General features: G+C 30.9%; 1 pseudogene; it reads right to left on the bottom strand.

Annotated features, from left to right (window-relative positions):
- Positions 1–2,677: 2,677 nt before the first annotated feature.
- Positions 2,678–17,218, bottom strand: LOC131599994 (two-pore potassium channel 3-like; annotated as a pseudogene).
- Positions 17,219–19,364: the final 2,146 nt, after the last annotated feature.

Here is a 19,364-nt window from a genome sequence, read left to right as displayed (position 1 = left end):
TATTTATAACATATGTGTTTCATTGCGTTACTATTCCAATTTTCTCCATTCTATAAGGGGATGTACCAGAGAAACAAGAGAGGTGATGAAAAAATACACAACAAAAACCAATCAACAAAAAAATGCTTACATATGTGATAGCAACCTTGCTTTGTCTTAGACAATATAAGGGGGCAAGGCTTCCAAGTGGATAAGGATCGACTCCCCTCACACGTCACAATCTTCACTTGTGTAATGTGCCATGTGGCTTTCAGCATGTGAGACCAAAAAAGTTAACTAAAAAGGAATACTTTCGAGCAGCATTTTAAAAATCGGACCGGATCGGCCAGTCAGATCGGTTGAACCGGGAACCAGCCAGGTAACAGGTCTGGTTCAATAGTCAGATCGGATATGTCATCAAATTGGTGGAAACCGGTAAAAACTGGTGAAAACCGGAAAAGCCAAGAAAACCAGAAAACCAGCGGTTTAATTGATTTTTTTTGTTTTATTTTTTTTTAACTTTTTTAATTTTTTTTTTTAACATTTCTTTTAAACTTTTTTTTAATATATTTAATAATGTATTACTTAAATAGCATTCTCACATACTTTTTTTAGTTAGTGACAAATTAAAAATTTTATTGTCGATTTGTTATTTTTGCTAATAAATTTTCTTAAATAGCATAAACATATTGAATTTTATTTGATTTTCTTTTTAGGAGGATCCTATTTTGAATTAAATTTACATTGGAGTTATTTTGTTATAAACTATTCAATTAGATTATGTTGTAATTAGACTTTGTTAAGTACATAAATTTCTTATGAAAACATACATTTTTCGACGGGCCGAAACTACTTATAAAATTACATTTAACATGAAACAATTATGATTGACGAATACATAATTTCTTATAAAAACAAAAATTTATTATTCTTTTTGCATTTTATACACATTTTTAACCATCACTATATTATATTAATTTACTATTTATAACGACATTGTAAGAACAGTGCAAACGCACGGGTAAATGATTTATTTTTTTATTTTATTTTTCTATTAATATTTTTTTTTTTGAGGGGGCAAAGCTACTTAATCTGTATATATTTTATTTACATTTTTACCCATTATTACATTATATTTATTTACTATTGATAGATGACTACTTAATTATTTCCTTTATTTTTTATTTTTCATAAGTAAATATTAACCTATAACTGATGTTTTTTTAAAAATAAATGTATTAAATATATTGAAGTTTTTATTTAAAATAAGTCAAAACGATTTCAAATGCTTATAATAAGATAGGGGTACGAGAGACAATGAACAAAATTTGGACAAAATAATTTGGTACCTGTTACCAAATCAAATAAATATATATTTATTTATCATTTATAATAACATTGTGCAATCCGTGCGAACGCACGGATAAATGATTAGTAATGATAGATTTATAACGATATTGTATGATTCGTACGAACGCGTTCGCACAGGTAAATGATTACTAATGATAGATTTATAACGATATTGTATGATTCATACGAACGCACGGGTAGATGATTACTCATGATAGATTTATAACGATATTGTATGATTCGTTCGAACGCACGGGTAGATGACTGCTTAATTATTTCATTTATTTTTTCTACTAAAGTATTTATTTATAACTATATTAAATTAATATTTATATAACAATTATAATTTCAAATGTTTTTTCTTTTTAATTTACATTTTTTTTATATATATTTATTAACCATCGTTATATATTTATTTATTTATTTATTATTTATTTCGACTTTGCGTGACCCGTGCGAACGCACGGGTCCTTTACTAGTGTTCTTAAATAGCATAAACATATTGAATTTTATTTGATTTTATTTTTAGGAGGATCCTATTTTGAATTAAATTTGGTACACATTGGAGTTATTTTGTTATAAACTATTCAATTAGATTATGTTGTAATTAGACTTTGTTTGCAATTAGACTTTGTAATTTTTTACTATTTTGTTATGTGTGATACCTTTGTTTAAAATTTGAATTTAAGTTATGAAATTGTGAATTTATGATATGATATTTTTAAAAAATTTAAGCTAGTTATATTTTTTTAGAAAATGAATCATCCGGTTCGACCGATTTTATACCTATATAATAATGACAGGTCTATTCAACCGAGTTATCCGGTTTAATTCGGTTTGGTCGTGCGGTTCGACCAGTGACCCAGTGGTTCGACCGATAAATCAGTGACCCAGTACCCTCACCGATTCGATAACCGGTCCGGTTTTTAAAATATTGCTTTCGAGTTGAATCGGTTTTTAGTTTGAGCTTTGTTATTTAGACACAAGTTTTTTCCCAACGCATTCTTTTACCTCTTATGTTACAATATGAAGTAAATTGAAGTTGCACGAAAACTAGAGGAGGCTAAACAATAAAAAAAACAAGAGTTAAATAAATTTTTAGTCTTTATAAATGTAGTGAAATTTGATTTTAGTTCCTTTAAAAATTTTCTTCAAACAATGATTCTTCCAAAGTTTTTCGTCTCTAAATTTGGTTCATTCTATTAGTTTTTACTAACGGAGGCTTATGTGGCACACCACGTGGAGGATAGCTTTGCAAAAATTTTAAAAAGATTGAGATTGCGGGGGGTTTTTAACCTCCTCTAAACAAACCTGATAAAAGAAGAAAGATAATAGTTGTGAACTTTTGTCAAACACTTTGCGAGCAAGGTGCAAACTGAACAATGTCATCTTCTTTATGCTGCATCTCTTTAGTTTCTTTAATCTCTTTATTCATAATCTAGAATAGTGACACAACGTCACTGATACTACATTGAAATGTCATTTTAGTGTAAATTAAAATCTAGAGAATACAAATTTTAAAAAAATAATTAAAATTACATTAGGATCATCATCGAAGTCATACATCATGTGTTGCACTATAGAAACAAACGGAAACGAGACTTCTATATTTGATATTGTATCCAATTTTGCAAAGGTTGAAAGTAATAAGAAATTTGTAAGGTTGTTCATCAGTTACCTTGTACATGACATGATCATTACTATTACCGGTTGATGCTTCAATTCCATTTCTACTGTTTAAGAGAAAAGAACCATTACAAAAATAAAAGCAAGATGGCTTTTGGTTTTACTTTGATAGCAGATGGGAACAATGGTTCCTGCAGAGTGAAGACAAATATAGAACCAATTAGATTTTAGCTATGTAACACCAATATGATAATTCCAAATAGATAAGATTAAATGTTCCTACACTATTGAAGACAAATATAGAACCAATTCTCTAAAGCTAGTTTTCATAAATTATTGATACTATCATATTTTATGTAGGCTACGCATAATTATAAACATCCTAGTTAAATACTCCTGAATTCTAGGAGAGGTAGAAAGCATGCGCAATACAGCAGAGAAACACTACATACAAATAGAAACCTCTATTGATATAAAAAAAAGTAACTTACAATTTATGTAACGAAAACATATTGTCCATACCTCACAAATGCATTATTGTCTATGTCAGCAGCAAGAAGCTCGGCAACAGTCATATCTTGACCAATAATCCACTTTGCCATCCTCCAATGTCGTTTATCCACTCTCGCCTCAGCCAAATAAAGGAAAGCTCGGGCAACCGCAAGCATAGACACGAGCAATCAAATAGCGGCGGAGGTACGACCATGCATAGTTTTGAAAGCATGATCGCCATACCCAACTGTCGTAACAAATATAACCAAAAGTGTTAAGGATAAGCACATATTATTCACATTAAAGAAGGTCAAAGCAAATATCAAGACATTCAAATATAGACTAGACAAAATATATTGTATCATAATTGTATTTAAAATAGGATTTCTATTATAGGCAATTATAGGCTAGACAATTATAGGCAATTAGTATACAGATCCTTGTACTCTTATATATATATATATATATATATATATATATATATATATATATATATATATATATATATATATATATATATATATATATATATATATATATATATATATATATATATATATATATATATATATATATATATATATATATATATAGGGCATATATATAGGGCATATCATATGAGAATGACATATTTATATGAGAATGTGAGAATGAATCTGAACCATTGGATTTTAAAATAAATGGTGGAGATTATGGGTGAATCTTTTTTTCTCTCTCCTACTTCATTTATTTCAAGATGCAGGAGAGAGAAAAAAAAGATTCACTCATAATCTCCACCATTTATTTTAAAATCCAATGGTTCATATTCATTCTCACATTCTCATATAAGAAAGACATTCTCATATGATATGCCCTCTATATATATATATATATATATATATATATATATATATATATATATATATATATATATATATGTATGTACATCATTACAAGAATAAAATATAACAAAATTCCTTTTCTCATATGGTATTAGTTTTTCTCTGGTTAATTTCCCTTAGTTTGTGTTTATCATCCAGTTTCAATCCTTCTTCATCGACTAACTCACTCACTCGCATCATCATGTCTGATGTTCCACCACCTTCACCAAACCCGCCGACCCACGATCAACCCGCCGATCCATGCGTCATCCATCATTCCGACAACCCTGCAACTGTCCTTGTTACACCTCTGCTCACGGTCGACAACTATGGTTCATGGAATCGAGCTGTAACAAAGGCACTTCGTGCCAAAAACAAATTTGGGTTTGTCGATGGAACCCTAACCTGTCCAAAGAAGGCCGATGATATCTCTAAGTGGCGCCGCTGCAACATATGGTTGCAAGCTGGATTCTCAACTCGGTTTCAACCGAGATTCGCCCTAGCATTCTCTATGCTGAAACGGCGGCACAAATCTGGTATTTTTGTCGGTTACCCTTTTAATCAAAAAGGATACCGCATCTACGATAAGCACACTCGCAATGGTATACAGAGAATGAGTATGAGAGGATTACTACCCTCATTGCCGTTTAGGGTTTTCACAGTATATTAATCGTCTAATGGAGCAACGCTTAAATAACTAAACGGTTGAAGGCAGAGACCTCTCATTGGGCTTAACTGAATGGTCCAACCCATCACGGTCCATTCAGGCACAAATCCCAATCAAACAGTACATCTATAATTAGTGTTTAATAACATTTGACCATAATATAATTAATTAATAATTATTTATTTCAATCCATATTTGATTAATTAAATAATTAATCTAACAATCTCCCACCTGGATGACGATAATTAATTATTAAAAATATTAATTCTAATATTAGAATACCAATAATGGTCAAAACACTAATCAATCCAAAGAGAAGTAAATTTCAACGCTGTAGAAATTGTATCCGATAGGGAAGACAAATCATACAAGTTAAAACTCACAACTTAAATCAACAACAATGAATTTAGAGTAACATATTTAAATTAAGAGTAATATATTATAAACAATGGCCCAAGCATATGAAAATGCTATTAATAAACTCCCACTAACCCAAAATATCATAAGACTTACTCATGTGTATAAGTCTTGGGAAGTGATTATACTAATGAGTTTTAAATTATAGGTCATAGAATATCCACATAGGTCTACGAATAGTAATTACATATAGGAATATCCTATTACAAGAGTAATTACATTTAACCATAAGTACCTTCATAATACAATATCATACTCGATAGGAGTATGAATATTTACTTGTACTTTCATATTCTGACCTGACAAGAGTGGACTATTTAAGATAGAATAACACAATATTATTGCATGCTAAGGAATTATTGTGTCTTTTCAATATTGACCCAAACATCCAATTATGATGTTTCCTGAGATTAAGAGAATAATATATATCTCAGTATACTAGAATAAGACTTCTTAGAATTATTGTATATTTTGAAGTCTTTTTAGAATATGTCATATTTTATATTGCATAAAAGAATATATGACAATATGAGAATAATAATCTATTTCTTTTTTCTTTTGGATTATATTATTTTGTATAAACATGCACTCCCACTGATCCAATATAACAATGGATATACATTTATCAGAGCCCACTAATATTAAATACACCCTCCGTCCCATATTATAAGCAAATTTCACTTTTTTAGATTCATTCAATAATTAATGTATATAGTCTATATATAGTCCAGATACATTAATTATTGAATGAATCTAAAAAGGTGAAATTTGCTTATAATATGGGACGGAGGGAGTACTCTGATTATTCAATGGAATACTAAGAGCTCGTTTGGCCCGACTTTTTTAAGTCTTAAAAGTTACTTTAAAGTTAAAGTTAAAAATAAGAGCTTTTAAAATTAAGTTAAAGTTGTTTGGTTATGATTATTTTTTAAACTTTAGAGTTATTTTTAATTTTATTTTTTCATTAAAGTTATATATATATATATATATATATATATATATATATATATATATATATATATATATATAATGCGTATTGATTAATTGTTGTATTAACATCTATAATATAGTGTATAGTTTAATAATATTATTATTGAAAATTATTATACAATAAAATAAGATATAATATACAAAACGAATAAAAAGTTGGACAAAACTAGTATCTACAAAAATGATGATGTAAATAGAAGAAGAAAAAAATAAAATAAAACATAATTCTAGATGTTATGAACCGTAGAAAAAATTGAAAAATTGTCGTTTACTGCACTAGCGCAATTTTTTTAAAGAAAATGCTTTCGTTGGGATTCGAATCGCGGCCACATGTTTTAAGCTCTGAAAAAGTTGGTTTCAACGCCTTTTTTACAAGCTCATTTTATTTAATTTTTTGCCTTGAAAAAAAAGCTACTTTTTTTCATAAGAACTTTATAAAAAATGTGTTTGGCCCTCCATCTCCTTATAAGGAGAAGAAAAGTAGATAAAAAGTTGGGCCAAACACTACCTAATTTTATTTTTAGTGCAAACTATACAGAGAAGTGGTTGTATAATATATCATCACTAAAGTTTTACAAACTCAACCACATATTTTGCACATAAACAAAATATATCATCACAGATATAATTTCACATGAAACAATATGATGGTCATATAAAAGTTTTACCATCATTTGAGTGACATCAAATTCATATAATTTTAAATATAGGATTATATACAACATCTTAATAATTCACTCAAAACTCAAATGCTACAAATATAACTACACACATTTGAGAAACATAATATGTTATACGCAGCGGAAAATATAAGACTTTAACTCAATTAATATTTTGAGGATACAACACAAGTAGTCGTAAATTTCCTTCAATAACACAAGACTACACTATACTCAATATAAGTCTCTACAAAATAATATTATGTTAAATAAAGAATATTTATTTCTCATTTCTATACAATTGACATGTTAAATTCTCCCACTTGATAGAGGATAATAGTTGAATTATTAAATAAAAAAATTTAAAAAAAAACTATAAACAAATATTCAACTATTTTCTGTATCACACAATGATCATGTCAAGTAACGTCACACCGATAGGGTATGTCCATCACTTACATAATACATAGAGATTTGAAATCCATTTTAATAAAAAAATATTTAAAATAAATTATAGGATTTCATTAAATTAAAATATTACACGTCTTTAAAAGAAAACATAACAACAATATATAAATATTATGTCTTAAAATTCTAATAATGATAGGGTACTCGAATCATAGTTTACGTAATTATAAATCACAAGTACATTTAACCAAAACAAATTATACTAAAAATAGCATATCGATAGGGTATAACTATTATCAATATAATAATTATTATAATTAAAATACATTTAATTATTTTACTTAACAAAATTTGTAAAACTGCACTCACGATAGGTAAGTTACAATCATACAAATTAATATTGAATAATTAATTAAATAGAACTCCAAAATAATTTTATTTGAAATACTCCAAAAATAATGTTATTTTAAAATTGAGTTTATTAACAATAAACCTATAAGAGATTAAAGAGTCTTAAATTTCAAAAAATTATTCTAGACAATAGTTTTATATATATAATCACACATTTTATATTATCATAAAAGTCGTATATAATATTTAAACAAATATATCCTTATATGCAATTATATAATATAAGTCACAAGATTTTAAAAGTAATTGAATTATACTAACCTCATACAATGTGACATGCATCCTTGTTATGGAGTCATTAAACTTTGATGACTTTAAGATATCACCATATCATCTCAAATGGTTCTCAATAGAAAACCATTATACCAAATAAAATATTTTAATATAACAAATTACAAGGATGATATACTTTTCAATATTACTCAAAATGATAAGACAGTGTGGAATTTATTAATAATAATTTTTAATTCAAGAATATAAAGTATAGTTGGTGTCTGAATCAACAAAATTGAGTCTAAAATAAATTCAAAATATAACACTTTATTAAAATAATTCAGAAAAGTGTTACTATAAAAAAAAAGTTTTACACCAAATATTTTAGACTAAAATATTGAGAATATAATATATGAAATAGTACATAATTCTCAATACTTAATTAACACATAATATTAATGTGAATTTCAGAAAGAAAATTTCAATAATCCAAAAATCAAGAATCTAATATTAAAGAAAATAAAATTCTTGTAGTGATTATAAAAAGAAATATTCTAGTCATAAATGAAATTATAATTTCATTCTATATATGAAAAAATATATTAAGAATGTAATATTAAACCAATCGAATATATTAAGAATGTAATATTTTTGTACTGGTTATAAAATATTGTTACATTAATAAATAACCAATCAAATATTCTTTTAAAGAATAGCTCAAAATCATTATATATATGAAAATATAAATTTTTGGGATATATAATTTGAATTAAATCAATCACTTAATAACATATTATATTAAGATATTGAAATCTATCATGGCATTAAAACAATTTCCTTCATATCAGCCAAAAACAGTTACCAAAGATTTTATACGCATGAATTAGCCACGTTTAACCTTTAAATAGATGGAATTTGCCAAATAATCAGATTTGCAGTTATGAAAAATAATAGGATTTGCATATATGAATATTATGTTATATACATACAAGGAAGCAAACAGCCCCTACACATAGGCAAATTTATCTCTCAAATATATTCCAACACAATAGATGACAGAATGAACCATAAGTTATATCTAGTATTGACATATTCAATTTATTCAAAATTAAAGCAATCAGTATTAGATACACACTTAATACTAATGTCATCTCATAAGAGTTGAAGATAAAACTCTCTCATAATTTTCAATTTTATTAAACAACGAGAAATAAACAATAGATTAAAACATGAATTTTTGTAAAAAAAAAAACTTTAAATCATGATTTCTTATCTTCCGAAGACATCAAATATGAATTTCTTTATTTTAATATAATATTCACAACACAAACACCAATGGCCTTCCGATATATGATCGTAAGTGGAAGAAAAAAAAAGGAAAAAAACAAAACAGCCACTTGTAAAACAACAACATGCGTAATATTAACAGATAAATCAATCAAACCCCAATAAAATAATTCTAAGACGAGGATTAAATTAGCAAGAGTAAATTCATGTTATATTGCAATATATTATTAAGTAAACTTGACGATAACTATGATATTTTCCGAAATGTTCAACACTTGCAATTTAGGGTGTTATGATTTTAATAATAGCCATAAAATGTATCTAATCAGGTTCTGATACCAATTGATAGATTTAATTGAATATATAGATACAAATTATAGCATATTATAATATTACAGAGTAATCAAGAATAATTAGAACAGTGTACCTTTTAGAATTGGGAGACCTTTTGAATTGAGACACAGTCAAAGAGAATGAATATGAGAGAATTACTACCCTCATTGCCGTTTAGGGTTTTCACAGTATATTAATCGTCTAATGGAGCAACGCTTAAATAACTAAACGGTTGAAGGCAGAGACCTCTCATTGGGCTTAACTGAATGGTCCAACCCATCACGGTCCATTCAGGCACAAATCCCAATCAAACAGTACATCTATAATTAGTGTTTAATAACATTTGACCATAATATAATTAATTAATAATTATTTATTTCAATCCATATTTGATTAATTAAATAATTAATCTAACAATCTCCCACTTGGATGACGATAATTAATTATTAAAAATATTAATTCTAATATTTGAATACCAATAATGGTCAAAACACTAATCAATCCAAAGAGAAGTAAATTTCAACGCTGTAGAAATTGTATCCGATAGGGAAGACAAATCATACAAGTTAAAACTCACAACTTAAATCAACAACGATGAATTTAGAGTAACATATTTAAATTAAGAGTAATATATTATAAACAATGGCCCAAGCATATGAAAATGCTATTAATAAACTCCCACTAACCCAAAATATCATAAGACTTACTCATGTGTATAAGTCTTGGGAAGTGATTATACTAATGAGTTTTAAATTATAGGTCATAGAATATCCACATAGGTCTACGAATAGTAATTACATATAGGAATATCCTATTACAAGAGTAATTACATTTAACCATAAGTACCTTCATAATACAATATCATACTCGATAGGAGTATGAATATTTACTTGTACTTTCATATTATGACCTGACAAGAGTGGACTATTTAAGATAAAATAACACAATATTATTGCATGCTAAGGAATTATTGTGTCTTTTCAATATTGACCCAAACATCCAATTATGATGTTTCCTGAGATTAAGAGAATAATATATATCTCAGTATACTAGAATAAGACTTCTTAGAATTATTGTATATTTTGAAGTCTTTTTAGAATATGTCATATTTTATATTGCATAAAAGAATATATGACAATATGAGAATAATAATCTATTTCTTTTTTCTTTTGGATTATTTTGTATAAACATGCACTCCCACTGATCCAATATAACAATGGATATACATTTATCAGAGCCCACTAATATTAAATACTCTGATTATTCAATGGAATACTAATTTTATTTTTAGTGCAAAACTATACAGAGAAGTGGTTGTATAATATATCATCACTAAAGTTTTACAATCGAGATTCGCCCTAGCATTCTCTATGCTGAAATGGCGGCACAAATCTGGACCGATCTCAAGGATCGTTTCTCTCAGTCCAACGCTCCAAAAATCTATCAATTGAAACAATCTATCTCTGTCCTAAAACAAGAGGGCATGTCTGTATCTCTGTATTTTACTCAGTTGAAATCTCTCTGGGATGAACTCCATTCCATCACACCTATCAATCCGTGCATCTGCGGTAATGCCAAGAGTATTATTGATCAACAAAATCAGGACCAGGCCATGGAATTTCTTCAGGGTGTCCATGACCGATTCTCGGTCGTCCGCAGCCAAATTCTCCTCATGGATCCTTTTCCTTCAATTCAGCGTATTTATAACATCGTACGCCAGGAAGAGAAACAACAAGAGATTAATTTTCGACCCCTCCCTGTTGAGGAATCCGCAGCGCTTCAAGCTTCTAAAGTGCACTATCGCGCTCAAGGCAAACGGCAACGTCCGTACTGTGAGAATTGCAATAAGTATGGTCACACTATTGCTACTTGCTATCAGATTCATGGCTTTCCAAATAAGCCACCAAAGAAATCTGAACCATTCTCATCTACTTCCGCTACTCAACTCTCAAGCGCACAATACCAAAAACTCCTATCTCTCTTAGCCAAAGAGGACACTATAGGATCATCTGGGAATTTAGCAGGTACCGCTTTTACTTGTGTTCCTTTTTCTTGGATTATTGATTCTGGCGCTTCAAATCACATATGCACATCTCTTTCTTATTTTTCTTCATATTCACCTGTTCATAAAAATATACTTGTTCAATTACCCGACGGCTCTCACGCGTCCGTGAAACACATCGGCAATATTCATTGATCGCCACGAAATGGTAACAAACAGAGTCGCCACCAAATTTTATTTATTCCAATGGGAATGGTAAAATATTGATAAAACCCATAAAATGAAATGAAATGGAAAATGATGGTCTTCGCAACCAAAATTCGGGTTCGGGAGTCGGTTAAGCAAGGGGAAGGTATTAGCACCCCTCACTTCCATCGTACTCGATGGGACCCATTTAGTTGTTTTACAATCGAGTGTTAGCTTAAGTCTACGTTTATTTCATTAAGAGAAAGAACATGTTTTTTAGGTTTTTATTATTGAGAAAAAAAGAAAAGATTTTTTATTATTATGCTCGCCAAGACGTTTGTGTCTTGTGCCTACGTATTCCCAATGGGGAAAGTCAGAGCAATCGTAGTTCGGGGCTACGAAATTATATTTTTTTATTTAGTGTGCTCGCCAAGACATTTGAGTCTTGTGCCTACATATCTTCAATGGAAGAATCAGAGCGATTGTAGTTCTAAAGAACTACGAAATTGTGTTTTTTATTATTAGTGTGCTCGCCAAGACAATTGAGTCTTGTGCCTACATATCTTCAATGGAAGAATCAGAGCGAATGTAGTTCGGAAGAACTACGAAATTGTGTTTTTTATTATTAGTGTGCTCGCCAAGACAATTGAGTCTTGTGCCTACATATCTTCAATGGAAGAATCAGAGCGAATGTAGTTCGGAAGAACTACGAGATTGTATTTTTTTATTTAGGGTGGATGCTTGCGGACGTTTAGTAAAGTATTTGAGCAAAGTGTTCACCTAGCGCGTCCTTTATCCAAGGTATTCAACAGGAGCGAGTCCCATTGTCACTTGTTGTCCAAGTTAATTAATGTATTTTAATTCAAAAGATTAAGGTATTCAAGAGGTGTCCACCCCTTGTCACTTGACCTCTTGGTTTGGTTAAAGTGTTTTGATTCAAAAGATCAAGGTATTCAAGAGGTGTGCACTTCTTGTCACTTGATCACTTTGATTTTATTAATGTGTTTTGATTCAAAGGATCAAGGTATTCAAGAGGTGTACACTTCTTGTCACTTGATCACTTTGATTTTATTAATGTGTTTTGATTCAAAGGATCAAGGTATTTAAGAGGTGTACACTTCTTGTCACTTGATCACTTTGATTTTATTAATGTGTTTTGATTCAAAGGATCAAGGTATTCAAGAGGTGTACACTTCTTGTCACTTGATCACTTTGATTTTATTAATGTATTTTGATTCAAAGGATCAAGGTATTCAAGAGGTGTGCACTTCTTGTCACTCGATTTTTGGTATGGTTTAAAGGATTTTTGTAAAGAAGAAACTCGACGTTGGATCGAGGAATTTACTTGTATCGACTTGGCGTTGGACCAAGGTTTATTTATTTATTTATTGGCATTTGTAATACAAAAGAAAAATAAATCTAATTCTAACAAAAAACATATTTTTTAGATTTTTGATTTTAAAAAGATACAATCAAGCAAACATATTTTTGTATTTTTATATTATATCAAAATAAAACTAAAATGAAAAAAAAACAATTATAAAGTAAAAATAAGCTCAAAAGAATGAGTAAAATGGTGGTGCAATAGAAGTAAAAATCGCTGGGCTGCTAGACAGCAGACCCAAATTAACAAGCCTAAAACGAATTACTATCACAGGGTGCGCAAGAAAAGGGGTGTGACTCGGAAATTCGCTGGGCCTAAGGGGGATAAGGCCCACAACGAAAAAATTAAAAAAAAGAACAAGTGAAACCTAATAATTCGTTCCCAGCTTCTCTCGGTCTCACTTCCTAATTTTCTAGAAACGCAAAAAAAAACAAACTTTCTCCCCTGTGCTTCATCTTCTCTACTCTCAATCACTCTCTTTTGTGAACAACAACGACACACATCTCTCAAATCTCTCTCGATTTCACGATGGTTTCTCTCATTTGCGACTGTGGCTTTCACGCTCTATTTCAAGATGAAACAAGACTCAATCACAACTCTCGTCTCTCTTTCTCTCAGTAACACACATATATCCCAAGAATCAAACACATAATGAACCCTAACCCCCAAATTGAACCTTCATACCGCAATGTTCATCAGAGAAATACAAGTTACAAGCATTGATTATAACAGAAACAAAAGCAAGATGCAAAGGGAAAGAGAAAAAATACGCTGTAAACCATGAAACTTCAGGTATGCTTCTTGAACTTTGCTTTGGTTCTTCTCTTTTGCTCTCGACTCCGATGTTGTTTCTTTACGCGTGTGGTTGCTGTGTTGTTATTGAGGAATGGTATGAGGGAGGTTTAGTATGAGGTTCTGTGTGTTTGAATGTAAGTGATGTTTGTTGTGTTGTTGTTCTGTGTGTGTTGGGTTATGAAGTCGCTGAAAGGTTTTGTGTGTGCAGGTTCGTGGTGAGATTGATGTGTGAGGTTCGTGTTGTTGTATGAGCTGAGGGAAAGCCGTGTTATGGCCTGTAAGGAGATTTATCTGAAGTGAATTTGTGTGTATGCTAAGATGGTGATTTCAGTGTTTGTGAGGGGACTTTTGAGCAGAGGTTGGGTGAGAGAAAATCGTTGGTCCCCCCTTATTCACTTTGCTACTCTCTGGTTTTATAGGTGGATTGTGGTGATTTTGGGGGGAAAAGTTTTGATGAATTTGAACTTATATGGTATTCTGTTTCATGGCTTTTTGATACAGGTTTTGTTATGATGATTCAGGTGCAAGTTTTGGACCGTTTGGAGCAGGGGCTAATTGCAATTTTTGGACAGCATATGCAGGCTTTTTGTTTGGATGTACTGCTTTGTAAGAGATGATGGTGAACACTCAAGGACATGAAACGTGAAGCAGCAAGACCAACACAAATACTCTTATTCTTTTCTTTCTTTTTTTACATAAAGTAATCAACGCCCAAAACCATGTAATTTTTGTCCTTTGTGGTATGTATATGGTATGGTGTAAAGAAGTTTTTGTCTATCTTATTTTGTTCTAATGCAAGTTAAAAATATTAATTGGTAAATAAAGATGCAATGGTAAAATTGAATTCAAAATGAAATATTTAATAAGAACAAAAATAAAAAATGATTATTAATTAAATGATGAGAAACTAATTGTAAATTTAAACATTGACTTAAAAAATGCAAATGTGCGGACTCGAAATTTATTTTGGATGCAGTTGAATTAATCGATGCTAATGCGAATAAATGATGAAAAAGCTTAAGGCAAAATTTACGGTGCGACACTATTCACTTTCAAAAGTAATCACACGACTATATTTGTACTCGTTTATGTAGATGACATTATCATCACTGGAAATAACGAAGACGCTATCTCCGATATCAAGAAATTTCTCGCCCAGACCTTTTCCATCAAAGATCTTGGAAATCTTTCATACTTCTTAGGCATCGAAGTATCCCGTTCTAAAAAGGGAATATTCTTATGTCAAAGGAAATATACACTTGACATTTTATCCGACTCTGGTATGACTGGTTGCCGACCATCAGATTTTCCTATGGAGCAACACCTCCGTCTACGGCCCAATGAAGGAAGCCCTCTTCTTGATCCGACAATCTATCGTCGCCTCAATGGTCGTCTATTATATTTAACAGTGACACGGCCCGACATCCAATACGTTGTTAACACTCTCAGTCAATTCATGCAATCTCCATGTACAACTCATCTCGATGCGGCCACACGAGTTCTCCGATATCTTAAAGGGAGTGTCGGCAAAGGCTTATTTCTTTCGGCTTCTAGCTCCCTCAATTTAGTTGGATATGCCGACTCTGATTGGGCTGGTTGTCCTACTACTCGTCGCTCCACTACCGGCTATTTTACCATGTTGGGCTCTAATCCTATATCATGGAAAACCAAGAAGCAACCAACAATTTCTCGTTCCTCTGCTGAAGCAGAATATCGTTCCCTTGCAACTTTATCTTCCGAGTTACAATGGTTAAAATATCTTCTCTCGGATCTCGGCATTGATCATCCTCAACCGATCATCGTTCATTGTGATAGTCAAGCTGCTATTCACATCGCCGAAAACCCAGTTTTTCATGAACGCACAAAACACATTGAAATTGATTGTCATTTCGTTCGTGAGAAAATTAAATCCGGTCTTATCAGTCCTTCTTATCTCCGATCTTTTGATCAACTAGCTGACATATTTACTAAACCTCTTGGTGGCGATACTTATAAACGACTACTCGGCAAGTTGGGTGTTCTTGAGATCTCAATCCCACCTCTAACTTGAGGGGGGTGTTAAGGATAAGCACATATTATTCACATTAAAGAAGGTCAAAGCAAATATCAAGACATTCAAGTATAGACTAGACAAAATATATTGTATCATAATTGTATTTAAAATAGGATTTCTATTATAGGCAATTATAGGCTAGACAATTATAGGCAATTAGTATACAGATCCTTGTACTCTTATATATATATATGTACATCATTACAAGAATAAAATATAACAAAATTCCTTTTCTAATAAAAAGTTAAAAGGAATCTACCCACCCAAGACTTTTTAGAAAATGCATAACCACGACACCAACTCCAATACAAAGTACCACAAACCCCAATGCCAATGCCACCTTCATCATAATCCTCATCCTACCTTTCTTCACATCAACTATATACGACCTCCCATTCTTCGCATGCATTCCCTTCACTGACCTCAACAAATGATTCTCTTGCAAATCAAGAACATAGCTAACCATTCTACTAAGCAATATATCAATAAAACCAAAATCGATTAACACAGGCGATATAGAGAAAATCTTAGTTGCAGTACTATTAAGGAGTAATGCCACCGTATCCTATTGTGCACATTGTGACTATACAAAAATACAATACATCTACATTATGATGAGTCTCGGTCGCTGTAAAACTATGATGATTGAACCAATAAATAACAACCCCTAAAGCCAAATAAATAACAAGAAGAATAAAATCTTGATGAACAATAGATTGGCTACCAAATTGTGGTCTTTTCACAATCGGATGATTGAAATCACTGATAACCGCCACAACCGATGCAGTTTTGGAGAAATGCAAATTGGTTCTCCTCCATGGACAATTAGGGTCAATGAGCTAAGAAGATAATTGTTATTATTGAAACGATGAATCACAAAGTGTGGAAGTTGTTGAAGTAAACTTGTGTGAAGAGGAACACGTGGAAGCAATTTTAGGAGAATTACATGAAAGTGTTAAGGCATCAGCCAAAGGTGAAGGGTATCTTGGTGAAGCACATGAAGATCCAAAGATGAGATGATCTTTGAACTCAGAAGGAGTAACAGGAAGAACGATTTCATCCTTTTCAGGTAAAGGAAAAAGATAAAGAGGCAATGGGGTGAGCATTTTTCTGGGACTGTATATAGGAGGTTAAAACCCCCGCAATCTCAATCATTTTTAAATTTTTGCCAAGCTATCTACGTGGCGTGCCACGTAAGCCTCCGTTAATGAAAGCTAACCGGACAGACCAAATTTAGGGACAGAAAAATTCGGGAGGATTGTTTGAAGGAAAAATTTAGAGGGACTAAAATCAAAATTCGTTATATTTATAGAGACATCAAACATATTTAACTCAAAAAGCAACAAAATCAATACATTTTAGGATACTAATATGGTGCTTCATCTTCATTTTTAATATTTCCTTTCATTCTCGACAAATTTTATTTTCTAACATTAATTTTTATCTACATAAAAATTACTTTTTTAGTAACGACAAAAAAATAGCACATGCTAGTATTAGTATATTTTTTATAAAAATTATACCAGTATATATAAGAGACTAGGAATACAGAGAGAAGAAGATATATCAAGGAAATTTAACACATGCGTCAAACTAGTGACATTAAACACGCGTTTATTGAAAGACAATTCAATTTTATCTACACTTAGACCAAGAGATGTTCTGGTGTACGCGTCGGTAGAAGGAAAACATATTTATATGGACTTGATTGAAATTTATTTATTTGTGGGACTGGGGATTGGAGATTTTACTATGGGACAAACAGTTCCCATACTATTTCAAGTAAAATGGTCAAACATGAGAAAACGAGTTCCGACAATCAACGCATTTTTATACCATTTATGGCTTCTAGAGCTCAATCTTGGGTGTTACAGGATCATACATTGAGAGATGTTGGAATATATGGTATGGACATTGATTTCGAATGAGCTTTGGATGGTCATAGTGTTGTGATTCCAAATTTTGACCTTAGCGGTTTTACTAGAAATGACGTCGTCTCTCATAAAGCACAATATGTTTTGGCGAGTGCTCTTTTTAGTAAAAGTGTTCAGGACATGGATATAAAATTTAACATGACATTATTTGATTTTGTCACTTTCGGTTTCCTAACACCAGAAGCAGTTGATCTTTTATATAGAGTTTAAAGGCTTATGAATAACAATGTTGTATCTCTTAAGTTTATGAATGTAGTTTTTAAGAGAATTGGTTTTACCATCCAAAAATGGGGTAGCAACATAGCTTGTTGCTTGTTTACCTTATATTTTGTATAAACCTTATTTTGAGAATGTCTTCACAATTTCCTTATTAAAAGGTTGCAATATGGCCTAGTTTTGTTAAAAAATATTAGCTAAAATAGGTAAAAACACAAATTTTTGAGATTTTGCAAGAATTTTGCTAGGCAAGCTTATCTGCTCGCTAAACGAAGACTTCATTGAAACAAGTTCACTCAGCAAAATGTTATTGTCGCTAAGGAAACATTGTAGGTCCTAGATGTAGAATTTTGATTCATATCCCCGATTTTCACATGATGATAGCCTGAGGACAGGCCAATTTTTTTTATAGGGGGTGGATTATGCGACTAAAGCTCACCAAAACTTATGACATTTACTTTAAGTTATTTCTTTAGCATGAACATGATAATGTTTTAAATACATGAGTAACTTTTGGATCAAAATCTAAGAAAATTTAAAGCAATTAGTATACTTTGCTTGAAGTTGTTTGTCTGCAGATGATTCAAATGGATTAAAAATTCAAATGCACGGGAATCACAAAGCACAAAGTCAATGAAAAAATCATTAACAATGACTTGAATTTTTTTTATTATTTTAAATGACTCATTCAGGTTTAATATTGTAATTATCTTTAAATTATGGCATGATCAAGAATTAGTTTCTTGTTTAACGTTTGGCTTTACTACTTATTGGTGAAACATGTTAACATAAGTCAAGAATCACATGCCTAAACCAAGTGGGATTAGTGCATATATCATGTTTTACATAACTGAATAAGAGTAGACATGCATTATGACTATGATAATTTTGTATCATTCTTTTTATTACTTGATATATATGATGTCATGGATATTATCAAAGCATTGATTGTTTAATTGAGTGAAAACTACTTAACAATGAAGCATGCCTTGTAAGGGTGCGATCCTTTGACAACCTCTTTTAGCCTAAACATGAAAAAGAAACTTCCAACAACCAAGGCACGCTAAGCCAAGAATAGGTCTCACTAAGTGAGCTATGGCGA

This window comes from Vicia villosa, linkage group LG1 (genome assembly GCF_029867415.1).
Source record: "Vicia villosa cultivar HV-30 ecotype Madison, WI linkage group LG1, Vvil1.0, whole genome shotgun sequence".
Classification (NCBI taxonomy): Eukaryota; Viridiplantae; Streptophyta; class Magnoliopsida; order Fabales; family Fabaceae; genus Vicia; species Vicia villosa.
Note: the sequence above shows the minus strand (reverse complement) of the source record. Positions and strands in the feature narration are given on the sequence as shown.